Raw genomic sequence first — 16,210 nt, 5'->3', positions numbered from 1 at the left:
TTATAAAGCAGCAGCACACTGGACATGCTATCATCCACCGGTAATTTTATGACCACATGAAAAATGCAGATACGAAATACTAAGCCGAGGTGAACACCCGCTACTTCTAAATATCATAATTTGCAATGGTTATCATACAGCAGTCCAAAAAAAGAAGAATGACAAGGGAGAAACTTTGGACTCGTCCATGACTTGTACTTAAGTGTTTTGTGTAGTTACCTGATAATGCTGAGATCTGACAAACCCAACCAGCTACTTAGCTGAAGAAACAACGGGAGAGTGACAAACAACAGACGTGATAAAGTGACCACATAATGATCGGTAAGGTGGCTGAAATTGGGTCATAAAGCAGGCTCAGGGATTTCTCCGTGCCACTTATCCCATCTAAGCACTGCTCACTTCTCATGGAGAGCCCCTCAGCCCCACGCTGACCTATGATTGGCTCAGAGCGCTTGCCCCTTGACCTTTTAACCTTTGACCTTTCTAGAGGCTGATCCAGTCCATATGAGAGACTCCTGACTGTGACCAGCCATGACCTTTTTTTTTTTTCCTCAGGTCCCACGCATGCAAATGCATGCACACACATGCAAGCTTTTACAGGTGCTGTTCAGTGGGTGGTAGCGGTACGGTGGCCTGCGAGTTCACCTACACATTTGTCTGCATGTGTTTGATCAGAGTCTGTATTATTACAACCTTTTTGTTGAGACTTTAGTGGCTTTTAACCTGCGTGACCTTTAAAATTATGAGCTGAACAATGAGATTGCCTTTTAGTATAAGCAGCTTACAGTGTCCACCTATTTGTGTCTTTCTCAGCCTGATGCAATTCTTGTGCTTTCTTACATTTTGTGGACGATTCATGGTTTTATTCAGTTCTTCTTTTCCTTTTTTTTTTTTTGCATCATCTATGATTGATAAGATGGATATAAATGATAGATAGATGATCTATCCTTGAACTGTTGATGGCCATAAAAGAGAATAGCAATAAATATTATATAATGCCTCAATATGGACATATTTAAGGCTTTGTAGCAGAAATAAAGCTCTGAATTATACAGTTCTCCCACACTTTAGAAAGTTTCTGAAGTGTATTTTAAGTATACCCACAATGTAAGCCTTCACCACGAGACTTAGAGAATTTGTGAGGCCTGTGGCCGTTGGTCATTTATCACATTTCACTTGTGTTTTTTCAATCTTGGACATGGAAAAAAAACAATTGGCAGGCAATGGACCATAGTGGTTAACAGTTTGCATTGTAGTGTTTGATTTTTTTTTCTCATTTTCTTTTCTTTTACATTCATCTGCCACGTATCTCTCATGACCGACCCCAAACATTCCTTGACATGATTGTACTATGTTCATCTAAAACTATTTGTCATATTCATTGGTTTATTGGTTTCAAATAACACTAATTCCAGATGAAATAGTGAAGTCATGTATTACTACTTGAATTACCTGCAACATAAATCCAGAATTCAAAGAACTTCCCCCCAGAGTTTTTAAATGGAAATAAAAGCAGAACTGAAGACAGCGACTACACAGTACACATCATTTCTAGAGGTTCCTATAAAAAAGAGGAAATCATGAACATTTTTGGTTCCAGGTTTCTCATTTCTTTTAACACAGCAGTCGTGGAAAGAGCTTCTCCTCACCCACATTGTAGATTCGATCTTGAATGACTCAAGGTAGGATTGAAACTACTGTCTGCCTCGTTGCCATACATTTCATAATAAAGATATCAAAGTAAAGGTCACACAGTTTCCAGCCTGAAGTACCTTCTGGACCATCCTATCATTCAACACTGAACCAGGTCAACTGGACCAGATAGGGGGGAAAAAAGGACTTTGTATTCCTGCCATCGGAGTTTTGCAAATACATTGGATGTGTGGCAAACGGTTTTGCACATGAAGTCATTTCTCAGGTGGGATATCAAAACTGTGACATCCCAAGCCAGACAGATGGCAAATGTATGACTATTTCATGTTGCTGATCATCAGCAACCGATTGAACTGGAAGGTCGTAGTGAAGGAGCCGACTCCAGAATTCTTCTAACTGAGTTTGACTGTTGGGTTTCATGATGAGGAAAGCAAACTGAAAGGTATGATGACTCAGATTAACCGTGGCATTGTCTTCAGCAGTTGTTCCAAATCTGGGGTATGGGACCTTCTTATGTGGGGGATAAAATCGATCAAAGACCCCAAGGCTTTGCTTGCCCTGTGCCTATGTTCTGAAGTCTGCCTTCATCCAAAGTCAAGTGGGATCAGCTCTCCGGCCCAGCACCCATACGTTTAGTAAACTTATGTTTATAGTTGATAAAGCACCATAAAAGATGGATGTCTAAAGTATGTCTAAGAAAGACTGTTAAGCCCCTGTCCAATCTCTGATTTGTCTAAAAAGTAAAGCCAATCAATGCTTCTCCTTAATATACACAAGGGCCTTCAATTAAAGTAATGGGAAGTTTCATTGTCGGATTTTCTTTTACATGTGAGAATCTGGGACTTCCTGGGGACCCGCGATCCACATTGGAAACCAGTAGTGTTGAGGACATTTCAGACTAAAAGCTGTGGGACTTTGGGTTTGATCTGTACACTGATGAAGTTGTGGCGATTGAAGACTCATTACTTTTTGATTCTCCCTCATATTTACCACACATCATTCCCATCAAGTAACATCTTCTTCTCACCTTAACACTACTCAAAGCACATAATCGCTTTGCCAAGATCATGTGAGCTGTAAATCCTTCACACCTTGCTTAGAACCAGGCTTCTCAAAAGTGGCAACTTACCCAAGAATATAACACATTTAGTCACGCCAAAGTGTGAAGAAGCGTGTTTTTTCTACAGTATTTCTTTTTGGTTCACGTTTTAAATGTTGATTGGTACAGATTAACAGCTGCATGGTCATGATCTAATCACATATAAAACACAGAATGTTTTCTGCTTATAACGACGTTGAAGCCAAAAGAAACTGCAAAACCTCTCAAAGCAAATTGAGTCAGGTCAACTGGACTTGGTCATGTCTTGGAAAAGGTTTTGCCCCTGATCCAAGTGGCTTCATCAGCTCACGCTGGCGAGCCAGACGTGAAGTAATGCAGGCACTTGGAATCCAAGTCCAGTTGACCTTATTCAGTTTGCTTGGACAAATGAGAGCACGCATAAACATTGCAAAACTGTCCAGGCTATTTGTTCTGGAGAAATCCATGAATAGCATAAATGTGCAAACTTTGTCTGTAAAAGTGAAAAAGTGATTGTTCCTACCTGGAAGAGGGCTTTCATCAATGGTAGGACCCATGAATGAGCAAGAAAACTGAAAACTTGTAGTACTGTCTAAAATGTTTACACAATGATGCAATGTGATTAAAGGTTTATCATGATATCAATTTCAAAAGGATCTTTAGTCCAACGAGGAACATTATTTCACTCAGACTGTCCCTTCAGTTCACGCTGGTGGCAGATTTGGTTAAGTCGGATGACGTTCAGTGCAGCCAAGGCAAAACAATTGAGACAGTAGTATTAGTACGTCGAGGTAACCACTAATGGCTTATGCACATGGAGAATGGAGGACCACTGAGAGAAAGTGTTCATGGATACTTTGATGAATATGCCTTAGATGTTTCAGATATCATGAAGAAATTACAACTTGTAAATAGCGTGTGTTTCTGAACCGATTCAAAGTCTTCAATGATACTTTGTGTTCCACCTCAGTGATCAGACGGCGACAGTGCCAAAGACACACAAGCTCACTGGCCTCCCGATTTCCTTAACAAATACCCATCCTCTGTCTCTCCCCACTCCCTCCCCCTCCTTCTCCCACTAAGTCATTTGTTTAGAGTGGCCAAGCACACAATTAGCCTCTGCTTTGGATGGGGTACAAGAACCTGCCATATAAGCCTCATTTGGTTTGCAAATGTCCAATTTCTTTCTGATTTCAGTGGCTAAAACAAATGGTTGAGCTTTGTTTATAAAGGAAGTGGGAGGTGGGGGGTGGGGTTGGGGGGAGGGGTAGAGATGAGAGATGGGAGAGGAGTGAGGAGGGAGAAGTGGCTATTTTAACAGTGACCTGGTCATCCTGCCTGTAGAGGAGAGAAGAGGCTCTCCCAGATAATGACTGAACAAGCAGCTTTGTGTGGGACGACAAATGGAGTGATCCTACTCTCATCCCACTTATCAGTCAGAAGGAGAGCTTTGGTGTGTGTGTGTGTGTGTGTGTGTGTGTGTGTGTGTGTGTGTGTGTGTGTGTGTGTGTGTGTGTGTGTGTGTGAGATCTTATATGCAAACGTGTGTGTTGTTGGGCTGTGTGTTATTTGAATGAGTTTATATGCGTATTTGGTTAGCTTGGGTAGTGTGTGTGTGTGTGTGTGTGTGTGTGTGTGTGTGTGTGTGTGTGTGTGTGTGTGTGTGTGTGTGTGTGTGTGTGTGTGTGTGTGTGTGTGTGAGAGGGTGTTAAAGAGTGTATTCATGGTCATGAAGTGGTATGTGTGTCAACAGCAGATGATTTGCGTGAGGGTTCTGGCCGAGCTGTACCGTAGAGCGCTTTTGTTTTGTTTTGACTCCTTTGTTTTTAATGGAAAACCGAGGACGTAATTTGAATAACATCAGCTCTGCCTGTGTGCCACTTTCTCTGTGTTTTGGCAGAGGCAGTTTGAGACACTGGTTGGAAGAATTTGTGTCCCTTTGTGCCAAATCCAGTCTTCTTGTGCACAGTTTGGACCGAGATATAAAGCCGCAAATCTACAGCCTCAAATCTTACAAATCTAGAAGGAGGGTATACAAAAAGAGACTGCCCTCCTATTTCAGTATTTCAGTAGGTCGGGATCAACCCAAGGACCAAAACCATGCAGGGAACAAACCATCTAATCTGGAATGTCAACATCAATTGTTACCAGCTCAGACCTATGACATCAGCTCATCCTTATACATCACCACTGACTGGGTCCTGTTTTAGTTTAAGCGCCCTCTACAGAGAACAGCTGGGATGATATTTGTGTGAGCAAGCCCAGAAATTACACCAATCTTTCCTAACATTATGACCACCTGGATGAGATATACAGACCACCAAAGACTGGAAACCCTTTAAGAGAGATTCACTTGGGGAGATGATCTGACCCAATTGGCCAGCCATCACAATTTGGCCCTTATCAAACTGGGTCAAATCCCTGCAGTTCCTTTTTTTTTTTTTATATATATTTACACATTCACTTCAACGACAAAATGTTAATTTGTTGCCTGATGTAGTCTTCCCATTAACAGGTGCCAGAATAAAGTGTTTGTCTCTTCACTTGTCAGTGGTCATAATGTTATGGCTGATAGGGGTAGGGCCGTTCCCTACGGAAAACATCAACCGTTTCATATTTTTAGCATTACTTCAAATTATTAATTATTAATCTACAAGTTTCAGATAAATAGCCTGAATAATGTAAATAAAAGACAATGAGCCTAAACACCGTATGTATTTGACATAATCTCTCCAGTGTGTTTTTGTTAATTAGAAGGCAACATTGTAATTTTATTCACCATTAATTGATGCAATTGCAACAAAAGCTATATTTGCTGGGTCAAACAGTTATTCTTCCTTTTGCTCCCTTTCATTTGAGAATGTGAAAACTTTTGTTCTGCAATGTAAACTTTTATTCTGCATTTTATTGTATTCAATTGTTTGTTTGTTTTTTCCCAAAGAATGAAATAAATATAAACTAACCTTAAAAACAAGACTGATTAACGGTCCTCGCTCGTTACCGGTACTTTACTGGAAACACCATCATATAAAGCAAATACTTTCATCTTGTGGCAACATACTCCATTTCTTTACAAATTTGGTCACATTTTCCATTTCAAAACACTGATATCTAAAATAACACTTCCTGCTCGAAATGGAAAATATATGTGCCACCTGGTCAAACGCCTCATTGCATCAATCAGTAAGTAAGCACAGTAAAAAGACCACAGGTACATAGCTTTAAATATATATATATATATATATATATATATATATATACACACACACACATCATCCAATGTACCATGTTCAACAACATTCAACAAGTCAGTCTGTCCACATTGGCTCGCGTTCTCAAGCGAAACTAAGTCAGAGTGAAACTACTTTATAACGTGCCTTTCGAGAAAAAAGAGACACTTGAGAAGCTTGATTTTGATGATGCTGTATGTAGTCTTGGTTGCGGTGCTTCATTTTGCAGGATATATGAGGTATTTTGTAGTTTGGGTGGGTGGTTTTGTGAATTTTGTTAAGTATTTTGATAAAAAAAAAAAACAGCCTAGTTTGCAAAATTGCATATTAAATGAAAAAAAGTGTAAATTCACAAGAGGTTTGACTTTGACTGTACAGGCTTTGTAAGAACAGCATGGATTTTTTTTTATCTTTTATTTTTTTGCCCCTTGGCTTGTGTCACATGTACAATGCTAATGTGTACGCTGGTCAACCTCCAATACTTCACCGTGAGCACTATCACATGTCATCTTGTCATTCACACTGGATTTCTGACATACAGTAGGCTGCTGTGTGTGTGTGTGTGTGTGTGTGTGTGCGTGCTGGCGTACGTGCGTGTTATGAAATGTAAGTAGCTGTGAACGCACCGTAACCTAGTCCGATTTTACAGCACAGCCCGTGGCTATGAACCTTGTCCACTAAATCTCCCCCCCCGTACCTCAGGTAAATCACAGCCGTCACGAGTTCCCATCGTGTCCCACTCGCCGCATTGGCCCAGAGATGATATCACCCCCTACGGTCTCTGGTTTCAAGCCTTCAGAGAGGGGATAATGTGATATGTGACTGAAAACTGGAGAATCCCAGATGATGACAATAACACATGTGAACGCGATTTCACAGTGGATTTCAGCTGTTATCAGCTCATTCACAGTAACACTTTTTTTCACAGATGAATTGAGAAGCTCAGACAGACTCACGTCAGTACAGAAATAAACAGAAGTGTTGAGAAAATAAACAGAAGCCTGTTGTTCCGACGCTGTAGGCTGCTTTTCTCTCTCTCTCTCTTTTTTTCAGTTACTGTACTTTGTTAGAGTGTTGTTTTGTTTTGTTTTGTTTTTTTTCACATATTATCTCTGCAATGTGTCCTGGACTAACATCAGTTCTCATGATGCCAGAAGAACCGATTCTGCTAAAAGGTCGACGTGAAATCTGAAAGAATGAATTTTATTCACCATATTTTGATGTTGTGAAAGGAGCAATTGTTTAATAGCTTGTGTGCTCAGCTCATATCAATCAGAAAGTGATTAATTGATTCCCATGTAATCTGCAATGCTCTCAAATGCACAGTGAAGGACTGATGTTGCATGAAATGTGCTCGGAGGACTTCTGGAAGAAAAAAAAGAATGTGCTTTAATTTTAATTGCATTACAGAGAAATGATTGATTATGTATGGCTAATTCCATTTTTCTCCGTGTATTAGACGCACTGGGCAATTGATGCTACTACACCTCTAAAGATTTCCCAAGAACCAGCTTCAGTTTAAGGGCGTCCTGGATTTGAGCTATGTGAAGAGGATTTTTTGGCATTTGTGTGCGCTGCAGTATGGTGTTCATTCCCAGTGTGCTGAGATCTTGTATAATTTATGACCGTGCATTAAACAGCCTAGCACCAGGCAGCCTATCATGTGAACAGATCAGGGCTTTTACAGGCCGCTTGCCGGCTGTTTAAACAGACGAAAGGAAAAGAGGAGAAGGAGGCAAATTAAAAACATAAATGGAAAACATGTGTGGCTGAAGGCGGGTGTGCGTGTGCGTGTGTGTGTGTGTGTGTGTGTGTGTGTGTGTGTGTGTGTGTGTGTGTGTGTGTGTGTGTGTGTGTGTGTGTGTGTGTGTGTGTGTGTGTGTGTGTGTGTGTGTGTGTGTGTGTGTGTGTGTGTGTGTGGTGAGGTGTTGGAGAGTTTGCAATGTGGAAGTGACACAGTGTGGGGCAAAAATGCACACATAAAAACTTCCAAACACACACACACACACACACACACACACTCACACACACACACACACACACACACACACACACACACACACACACACACGCGTGCACACAGACATACACACATAAACTGGAGAACCACATAACCTCCACTTTTATCAGGTCCAGCTGTGAGCGGAGTCGTATCAAAGGCAGCATGTGGAGCGGAGCTGTGGCACTGCAGAGGAGATCAGCTCCAGATGGTTGCAGTCTGTCACACAGACGCGCTCACCTCTGCTGCTTCGTCCAGAATCGCGAGGTTACATATTGCTTGAACTTCTAACACCATGTCTTTTATCATCGTCCCTGTTCTTTTGTTTCGCTTTATGCCTTTTCCTGTTTTTACCGAACCCAAATAGGAGCAACATGGAGGACATGAAACAAAACCGACGGCTCACAATTTGTGTGCGTACCGTGTGTGCGTTGGCTGCGAGCCACCAGGACGTCCGTCTGTGTTTCTGATCACAGAGATAACAAACTGAACCGGGGCTTGATGGAATCAAAGAATAAAAAGCACACAACTGTGTGGATAGTGTGGATGTTATCTTAGGAGGTTTTGGTGGTTACTCTGTGCGTCTCAATATGTGTCGCGGCAGTCAGGGTGATGATCTACAGCAGATGGTTGAAAAAGTGACTGTCTAATCAAGCCACACACACGCGCACACACACACACACACACACACACACACACACACACACACACACACACACACACACACACACACACACACACACACACAGACACACACTCGCACACACACTTCAAAGAGTTGTGTGGGGAGAGTGTGGCTTATGGTATACATCACAGTGGACAAAATCCAACAAATCACCGTAAATGCTGAAAAATGAATTTTAATGAAGACATCATGTAACTCTGTGACCATTATGCAGCGATTAACACAGACCACATCTGGTTATCTTCACTTGGTCCTGAAGAAGAGAGGAGCCTCAGAGTTTATAGTGAGCATGAAGCTGTGGAAGAATGCCTAACTCGCAGTCAAATGTACAAACATGTTCTCAATTTGTAATGGCAGCGTGGTTATGCTGTTGTAACATTATAATGAATACGGGGAACAACATTTCGATTTATGTTTATGGAGCAAACTTGCCAATCTGTCAAGAAAAGGATTTTTGCATATCAGTATGTTAAATGTGAAGATGCACTTGATTCAGATACTTGATTAAATATGTGTTTTCCAGTACTTATAGTATAGGAGGCCACGAGAAAACACATACTGGTTCAACAATGTGACCGATTTTTCTCAATGGGAGTTTCAGTAGCATCTCGAAGAAACATAAGCTCAGCACCTCCTCCTTTATGCCCGGTCACACACTCCTGCGAGATGTTATCCCAGTCAACCAGCGTTTGTCAGCCAGCGTGGTTAAGTTGGTCGCTCTGGCACGGACAGCCACTCCAAACTGATCCCAGAAGTGTTCAATGGGTTTGAGGTCATGACTGCTGGCAGGCCCTCACATCGTTTCCACTTGCAAACTCTGGAGGTAGTCTCCGATAAACACCACTCTGTGGAGGCGAGCGTTTGTAGAGTTTAGTCCCAAACTGTGGAGATGTGGCTTTGCCACAGGCGGCAGAATGTCATTTCTGCATCTCTCTGGATTCACTTTGCCTTAGGAAAGCTTTGTTTCTCTAGTGGAGGAGAAGGCGCACATGGACGCAGCAGACGCTACAACACAGAAACTACTACACATGAACGACACACAGTTTGTGTCATTATCAACTCAGAAAATGAAAACTGATGACATTTGAATTAAATAAGCAGACATCACTGTTTTGTTTTTTTTAACATTGTATTTAAATCCTTTTTAATCCATTTTAAATCTTCAAATATATTTGATCATTTTATTAAAAAAGAAAAATGTTTTAACAGTGTAATCTTAATCTTGATTCTAGTTGCATTTCATGCTTTTTAAAATTATTTCATTTAATTCTTAAATGATCTTACCTTTTCTTCCACTGTGCTCTCCACATTGTTTCTTGTTCCACGCATTTTGTTTTGGTCTTTAAATAACTATACTTTTCCAAAAAGTATTTGCTGTGGTGTAATGAAGTTCAGATATATTCATGTACGGCCACTACTGTCTGTTATTTTAATACTTCGTCATACTTCGTCATACTTGTCACCCGTCACGCTCTATTTTTAGAACCCATAATTTGGGTGTGGAAAACTAGCCTTTGCCAATTACTCAGAAGCATGACTTTTAATGCTATAAATGTCACAGAGTCAACCCATTAATTAACATGTCTGTATTAATTATCACCTTAAACGCAGACAATAAAGTTCTGCACCAAGTGGCCAATGTTGCGTCAGATCTTGGGGACATGGGATCAAAAGGAGAGACTTCGCTTTGGTGTTGAAATGTTCTCCGGCTGCTTTGTAGGATTTTGCACATCTATGTTCATTTAATGTTATTCCATATAGTATCTCATGGTTTCACAGCACCGACCAATGTTCAAAGTCCAAAGCGGAGAGTCAAACTTTATACCACAAGGGTATTTTGATCTGTCTTTTTGATCTGGGTGTTTGATCAGTCTATTCTTTTTGAAGCGCTCTCCTCTAGTTTTCCTCCTCACTTTAACAAGGATAAAACAGAAAGCAGAATTGTAGCTGCCAAGTCGCTCAGCCACGAAAAAAAAAACTTATTTCATGTCGAGTGTAGAATGTAAAATAAAGTTGTTCCACTGCTGCAGCTCCTGGATTTGAGACGATCCTGCCTGTTGAGATGCATTCTCTTTGTTGTTGCTGCTTCGTGAGTGTGGAGTGCTCAGTGTGTGTGTCTGCCCGACCCCGGCATGTGCACGTGCACGTGCACATGCACTTGCGCTTACTTTTGTTTTTTATAATCTATGCCGCTGTCGGGTGCATCCACCACTTTCATTTGTTTGAGTTTGCCTGCATACCTGTGAGTTGTGTGGCAGGAAGGAGGTGTCAGGCGGATCGCTGGCAGATGATTTGGATGTGCTTGTGACCTTTTCATAACCGGCTCTTTGTGTGAAAACGGGAACAAAGATGCCTCTTTTGATACACCAACACCCAGTTTGTTTAACAGCCATGCAAACAGACTTGAAGGGGAATACCCACCACGAGTAATAATCAAAGGCTCGTTATGGTCATGGGGAGGCAAATAGCAACGTGTGTGTGTGTGTGTGTGTGTGTGTGTGTGTGTGTGTGTGTGTGTGTGTGTGTGTGTGTGTGTGTGTGTGTGTGTGTGTGTGTGTGTGTGTGTGTGTGTGTGTGTGAGTGTGTCTGCGTGCGTGTGTGTGAGCAATCCTATTCATCTTAATCTATGTGATAGTTGGACGTTGAAATTCTCTTGTTTCAACAGTTTGCACACAGTTTGTTTGACAATGACCCCTGTCAATAAGGAAATGCAAATATAAGAGTGTGTGTGCTTGCCTGCGTTTGGGTTTGGGAGGAGTGTGTATGTGTGTATTTGTGTATGTGTGTGTATGTGCACACCCTCTTCAGTTGCTGTACTAATCCAAGAGACAGGCTTAGACACTGAGACTCTTTTCGACCCTTTAAGTAAGCACTAATACCGTTAAACCACAACTGAGCTCTTGCACACACTGGGAGAGCAGATAAAGATAGATGTCTTGTGTGCGCTCTGTTACAGACACCCAGACACACAGACACAAATACACTTGCGCAAATACTGAACTCGGAATTAACCTCCTGCGAATTTGTCAAACCGTGCCTCTCAGTCGTGGCTGTGGTGATTTCAAACAAGTGCACATTAAAGGCCTCTATGTCAAAGAACAATCAGGTGGTACCGAGAGAACAAGAGAGATTTAGACCTCATGACACAGGCGTCCACCCTGCCTATGTGTCCTCAAGCAAGACACAAAAACCCTGCGAGTTACATCAGAGCTGCTGGGTTTAAATTTTCACTTGCACATAGCACAACGGTGTTATTATGAAGCAGAAAACTATCTATGACGCTAATTCCACTTAAAGAACTAAAGCTATTACTTCATTGCTGTTATTAGAGGGAGATTGAGGTCACATTGTGAAAAACATGCAGTTCATCTGAGTTAAAATATTAAATTGAACGGGCATGGCTTTGGTCAAAATTATCTTCTTTTTTTTTTTTCCAGCAAGTTTGTACAACAGTCCTCTCAACTCCAATCCAGTATTAGTCAATGTTTTTTACTGGCACTGTTAACTTTCAAAGTATTTTTGCTGAAAAAAATATTTACAATGACCATCGGCTTTATTTTTCATGGCTTGATGTTGCGTCTATGTGAAGCATGCAGGGACAAACATGGGCGGTACACTGATAATAGGGTGTACGGTAATAAAAGACAGATTGATGGGGGACTAAAAAGAACATACGCACACACACACACACACACACACACACACACACACACACACACACACACACACACACACACACACGGACAAAATTGCTTTATTTGAGCGCTATACTAATTAGGACAGAGTAATGGCACCTCATCACTGAGAACAGCCAAACTCAAAACTCAAAATCATGCCTCACTGTAACCTCTCAGCCCTCATCTGTATTCCTGTTGTTTGCCTTAACTAGGTTCTTCGATATGACCTTTCACCCCACAGAGCCTCCCTGTGGTCTCATGAATTACTAAATCTGCAGTCCACTTCTTATTTCAGTCTGTTTCACACTGATCCTATTATGCAAAAGTCAGTCTATATCCTACACACACACACACACAGGCGCTCGCGCGCGCACACACACACGCACGCACACACACACACACGCACACACACACACACACACACACACACAGCACACTGAGCGTCAACAAAAGAAGAGGTTGGGAAATGATTTTCAGGAGTGTAAAGGGATTATACGGCGTGATACAGCAATAACATGACAATAGCCTCAACAAAAACTGTAAAAACATTTGTCTTACAATTTGATGTTGCAAAGCTTTGATAACATCAGAAGTTCAAATCTCAGTTTCTATTTTGTTAGTTTTTTTGCAATTGATCTTATTTTAGAAAAATGACATATGTGCATACTTCATCTTATCTGGCTAAAGATATAAATATATTCAGAAATAAGCTGTAAAATTATTTCTAGTGCATTTGAATTAACTGCAGTTATTCTTTATTTAATGAGAAAGCATTATTTTTGTACACACAAGTAATACCAATAAGAAAAACTATTATTTCTCAGCATATCAGCACTATGTATTTAATGATTTACCCCATCTGGCTGTATAGCATGTTTCATTGTACAAACAAATAGCTTATTGGAATTGGTTTGGAATATAAAAGCTCATAAGAAACTGAATAATAAAACACATTCGCTCAAACTAACCTACATCAAATGTATGGCTTCACTCTCCACTGTTTGATTTATTTTTATAATTGAAAATGGTAACTTTCCATTCAACATTTAACATTTAACCCTTCAAAATTGAAGGCCCGTGAAATGGGCAACCAAAACAACTGTCTCAAACAATCAGCATAAAGCAATGTACTAATCCTGTAAAAATGGCAAATTATGAAATTAACAAATACTAAATAAACATGTGGTGTCATTTCACCAAACCACTTGCCACATTTTCGACATTAGCGCTCCCTAGCCATTATCCAAATAAACTGCAAAAAAAAGTCCATACCATTGTTTTATCTCTGTAAAATGATGATGAACACATGTTCACATTTCACAGGTTGTATTATTTTTTATCGAATTGGGAGACAGGGGGATCAAAATTGGAAAAAAAAAAAAAAAAAAGGCTCTTGCTGAGCTGGTACATACACAATTTCCCCAGGCCTCTATACTGAGCACTGCAGCACAAAACGACAAAGAAAAGGAACATCTCAAACACGAAAGGAGAAACCATCAACACAAAGATAGAAATTGACCCAAAGGGAGTGTGTTTGAAGGCACTATATGCTGCTGTCATACCCCGTCTTTACTTCATGGACACGATGAAGTCATGTTCAACGGTAACCCGGCAGCCTCAGCGAGACATCCACACCCACAGTTGTGGATCTTTTCGTTGACCTTTTTTGAACCTTGCTAACCGCTTTACAGCTTCGCAGATCAATGCTAAATCTATTAGTAGAGATTAGCATTAAGGCAGTGTGTAATGGCTAGCCTTGTATCTGCTGGGATCTCAGGTGTAAATACAGACTTGTGCTAATGCCACTATTGGCAGCAGACCAGCCGTGGCCTGCAAAGGAAAGCCATTATAAAACGGAGGTAGCTTTAACAAGGTCAGCACTTGTGGGCCAATTACGCCACTCCGAGAAGGTCACATTACAAGAGACAGTCAAAGAGGATTGAGCGAGGGATGAAACTGACTAGATGGTAAACATGACGTGTAGGTCAAAGGGGAAACGCTGAAATCCAGAAATGAACGAAAGAAAATGCCTTTTTAAAGACTTAATAGTCCGACTGAAGGGATCATTTCTTTTCTTTACGAGCACTCCGCTAAAGGGAGGATGGTGAGCGATCGAGCTGTGAGACTTGAAAGCAGGAGACAAACCTTTTCTGAATTAGCAGCTTGTCTTTAATGTGGATGAACACGGGAGGGATGGGGAGAGGGCTGGGAGGAGAAGAAAGGAGATGAAGGAGAGACTTCAGCAGCTCGGTGGTTTTGAATGGAAAACCACAGGCCAAATTTTCAGCCCTTTTTTTAACCTGCACACAGACTGCACATTGGTATTTACAGAAACAGCCACAGGGACAGTTTGGAAAGGAAAAAGAGGTTTTCTTAAGACTTTACACATCTTGAGAATGATTCTGTGATTTAATCCAAGTCTGTCACTCAAATCTCATAAACATGTCTGTGTGTGCTTTTGGAATTAAATGTTTATCATGTCAGATGGAAATCATAGACATATAACGCCTTTGATTTCTGTACATATCAAAGTCAAATACCTTTTTTTTTTTCTTTTTTTCTTTTTTTTTTACAAAGAGATGCCACGAAACAACCACAAACAGTTTCCGAAAAAAAAGTGAGACTAATATTGACCCAGCAATAAACAAATAGCACAGAGTCCACCGAGGCCAGGAATGGTGAGATGCGATGATTTCTACGAGATGCTCCCAGGAACGTACGTGCTTGGATGGTTGCTAAATAAACTGGAGCTGACGAGGATTCAGTTGAGATATTAGTCATGCTTCATAGTCCAGCAATGACTGTACAAAACGCTGAATCACACTAACAATTACAGAATTCAAATGCACATGCAAAGAACCACTACAGATCACTCCATATTCTTGCCAGACCCACATTTAAATGAAGCGTTTCCATTATGTGTTTTTTTGGGTATCGTTAATGCGATGACAATGGTCCAGTATGCTGGTTGCTGGAATCATCCACCACTCAAATGACCTTCACTTAGTCAGCACATGTTCCGCATTTCAGCGGTCTCAAAACACTGTTAGTCACATTCATACACTCATGCTCAAACCCCAATGGAAAGGGCTGCCATGCAAAGTGCTCGGCCTCCATCGAGAGCCATTTCGCATCTCGTGTCTTGCTCAACGGCACAGGTTAGGTTAGGAATCAAACCTGTATTGGAAGATTAATTGAGCACCTGTAATCAGCAGCACATGTGGTTGAAAATCGTAAAGACATCCGAGCTACTCCATTATGCTGATTACAGCTGTAGTCAGTGAATAATATAAGACACTGTAACTTGGTTACACGAGGACAGAGTCATAATCATTTTGATACCGTCCAAAATGTTCCACTGGTACTACACTGGTACTACAAAGAAAATTACATTTGTTGACTGGAGTAAGATGTTAAGATTTACAAGAGGGAATCGACCTATAATCAGAAAACCACCAACAAAGTCCTCAACTCCTCTGAGCCATATGTCAAAGAGTCTTTGGTTAACACACGTTCCTGTTGGTTTGGCCGGCATCCTGCATGGTGCGCTCACTGCCACTGAAGTGGGAAACTGTCTCGATGCAGCCTCTCGCCACATATTGCTTTAGCAAGCCATGGCATTTTCATGATTTGATCTCTGTTGGTACTCTGTTTGAGTTCCGACCCCAGTGTTGGTGGTTTGACCCCCGTCTAGACATGTCGCTGGGTCAAAACACTGAGCCCCAAGTAGCTCCCGATGGCGCGCGGGCATGTTGGCGTATGCACATGAACACAAGCAGAGCACAAGCAGTAAAACCAATAATCTTTATAAACACCTGAAAAAGTACAGATACTACCCCGCTGTATCTAGCAAACCATTTGGTGAACGAAAAGATAAAAATCAGTACG

Source organism: Lipophrys pholis (assembly GCF_963383615.2).
Source record: "Lipophrys pholis genome assembly, chromosome: 7".
NCBI classification, from domain to species: Eukaryota; Metazoa; Chordata; class Actinopteri; order Blenniiformes; family Blenniidae; genus Lipophrys; species Lipophrys pholis.
The sequence above is the reverse complement of the archived record's forward strand: the minus strand, read 5'-3'. Positions refer to the sequence as shown.